Source organism: Merops nubicus, unplaced genomic scaffold (assembly GCF_000691845.1).
Source record: "Merops nubicus isolate BGI_N331 unplaced genomic scaffold, ASM69184v1 scaffold43739, whole genome shotgun sequence".
In the NCBI taxonomy this organism is placed as follows: Eukaryota; Metazoa; Chordata; class Aves; order Coraciiformes; family Meropidae; genus Merops; species Merops nubicus.
The window spans coordinates 23087-26493 of record NW_008631441.1 but is presented as its reverse complement, the minus strand read 5'-3'; positions in this window follow the sequence as shown (position 1 = coordinate 26493).

Here is a 3407-nt window from a genome sequence, read left to right as displayed (position 1 = left end):
TGTGTGTTTTTTTTTTTTTTTTTTTTTTTTTTTTTTTTTTTTGTTTAAATTGTTTTGGTTAATTCTTGAAGTCAGTTGAGAGGACAGGAGACTAAATCACAACACAAAGAGGTGCTTGGCTATTTAGTTAACAGACTATGTCCATGTAAAGCACTAGCTTCAGCTGTTTTGTGGACCTCTTACGTAGTCTTAGGACAACCGTGTATCACAGATAAATCAGAAGATAAGGAAGTCACAGCAGAATTCAAGTAACAAGAATTAAAGTATGTAGTTGCCCAGCTAATCTATCAATCTGAATTGACAACAGTTCAGAGATGGGCCCTATTTCAAATGAAAACTGACTTCAAATGATTCATCCAGAAAGTTTTTTACAGGTTTGTGTCAACATGTGTGTACTTGGCACAGGTGAAACAGGAAAGGGATATATCAAGAGACCACCAAAGCAGCCAGTCAGCACTGTTACCCTGACTCTTGCCATATTGTCCATAGATCAGCTATCAATGTAAATCTGAATTTTTATCTGTGCTGTCTTCTGAGGTAAGATGTTTGGGGTGAGGTAGATTGCCAAACAGCAGATTGACAAGGAAGTTTGCAGTGCTGCCTTTAAGTGCTGGGTGAAATTTCCTCGGGGAAATTCTAATACTGACCCTGAGGCAGAGTGTTTGGCTCTGCTGTGAGCAGAGGCAGAAAACCTGGGAAGGGGTCGTCTGCCCTGCCAGCGGTGATAGTGGTGTAGGTGCCTGCAGGCGGTGTCCTGTGGCAGTAAATGGTGAATACTTCATGTTACTGGTAAAAATTGCAGAGTTCAGGGGGAGGGGAGCATTACAGAGAAAGAAAATAGTACTGAGCTTGCCTGTAATTACACCAAAGTAATTGACTGGCCTCAGCAGGGTGGCATGGGTGTGACTAAAAGCCCAGAATATCTCATAAAATCTCCTCCTACTTACTCCATTCACCATAGCCATCCCGAGGTTCTCAGATGCTGCAGATACAGCCATAGCTCTAATTACAGGGTAACAGAGCAAGCCGCAGGAGAAAGAAAACAGACCCAGACCTTCAGCAAATGAACGAACAGTCATGAGCTACTCATTTTATTCCTGAGGCTTGCTCTGCTGTGACACAGACATGACGTGCATGCTGTGTTCAAGTATTTGTCACTGGGTGGCCTCCTGCACTGAGGAGCTGCAAAGCCAGTCTCCTGGGAATTTGAGGTTTCTGACAAGAGATATACAAGCAAGTCGTCTTTTTTTTTGTCATTTGAGTCTGCATTTCCTTTTGCAAAAACCTCTTTCCCCTAACTAGGAGTTTGAAATGGCACTTAAAAATGTATTAATTTCTCACGTCATTTCATGAATTCCCATTTTAAGAAGAAAAAAAAAAAGGTACAGTAGACAAAATCCCTCTGACACATAAACTGTATTGGGTAGCTAGGCAGCATGTGCTTCCTGCACAACCACAAAGAGAGCAGAGGAGAGAGACTATCCATAGCTATCAGAGAAAGGGGGCCAGCGCAAACAGAGACAGCTATCGTGAAGTGACTGACTTTTCACAATGAGAAACCAAGACAGAGCTGGGGCTGAAGATACAGAGGGCCGTGTAATTGATGTGGCATCTGATTGATTTTATGGCACTGCTGTTACTGATTGGAGGAGACCAGATGTCAGGATGCCACAGGGCTTATTATCTCAGTTTTGGGTATCCCAATGATTCTCATAATTGCCCCCTCCATTCCTGAGAGTGGAAGAGAGGGACACTTGCAAGAGGGACACTTGTGTGCAACTGTGGAGATTTCAGTACATGTAGGCAGACAGCCTTGGCAGCAGTTGCAACAGGCCATGGATGGATGAGGCTGCTGGTCTGCTTGTGTGTACTGGCCTCTCTCTCTGGTTGCTGAATGCAACTGGAATTGAGCAAGAGTTGCTCTTTGACTCAGAGGACTGGGAGCTCCTTTTCCTGTTTCACACACCGTAATAAGCAATGGAAGAGTTAAATGCTGCATGATGCATCTCTGGACTGTAGAAAAGCCAGAGCAAAGGGAGGTTTAGAAGGGTTTTTCCTTCAAAGAAACCGAACACATATATAAGACCAGTAGCGACATGAAAAGAATTTCCTTATTCATTTCCTCGGGAAGTAATCTGAACAGGTTATCCTGGCTTGTCCTTGAATCTGGTGTTTGCTCTGTATATAGAAATGAACGCTTGCGCAGAACAGGTTTTATATAGTTACACAGGATATAAGCTATCTATTTACATTTTACTTCTGGTTATTATAGCTTTGCATATCTGTAGTGTCTGCTTTTAGGATTCCAGAGACTTCTACATGCGATGCAAAGCCTTTCACAGCTGAGAAGTTCCTGTGCGGACTGGTGCCTTTAACATTAGATGAGTCCTTCTGCTGATGTAAATTGTCCTACCATCCATAAATCTTGGAGCTCACCCTAGAACAAGGTTACCTTGAAAATCCATTGCCTTGCTAAGAAAAACTTGCTTTGATATTGGACACCAGAGCTTAAAATCTGAGGGCATATGCTACAGGATGGAGATGATGTGGTTTCCTCCATCTCCCTTCCGCACAGATCTCGATTTGTCCCTGATGTCCATCCCGCAGCCTCAGGCTTCAAGCTGAGTGTCTACGTATTGCTGTGCCGTGTGGCCTGTGCTGCATGAGGTCTTAGAACTGCTGCAAGACTCAAATCTCCCAAATCATATATCAGTAGTCAGAAGAACTTGGGGGTTTGTAGATTTTGTACAAAATGCTGATATTTCAAATGCATTGAGGGGTTCTCCTTCCAGACTACAATTGTGAGAAGTGTGTGGATGATGAAGTACCACTTTCTTACAGTGCTTCTGCAGCTTGGTCTTCTGGATTCCACACCTAATAGTGCAGTTACTTGAGAAGTAATACAGTGGTTGTGTGCATTTCCTACTGTATTTGTACATTTTTTAAAAGATCTTTATACTATGTATACATGTGCTACTCTGGAAATAAGCATGTTGGGATGGGAATGAAATAAAAATAGGTTAGTAATTTAACAGAGATAAGTGGAAGTGTCCCTTATCGGCTTTGCCTGTGGCATTTAGCTCTTTGTGATCACTTGATAGGCTTGCAGAGAGATAAATATTGCTGTTTTGGTAAGAAATACTCAGAGATCAAAGTTAAACTGGCCTTGCAGTTATCAGAGGATCTAATTATTAACCCAGCAGTTTCGGGAGTGTGTGGGAGAGTGGCAGCATGCCTTGAGTGATAGCAAAAGTACAACGTGAGCCGTTCCTATAGGAAGGCGTGTGGAGAGCCGTGCACAGAGCCTGCTGCTGTCACGATGAGAGGAGCTGCTGACCATGCTTACTGAAGAATTTGTTTGTTCTCAGAGCTGGGACTCGGTCCTGTCGTGTCAGCTGCGGAGACTG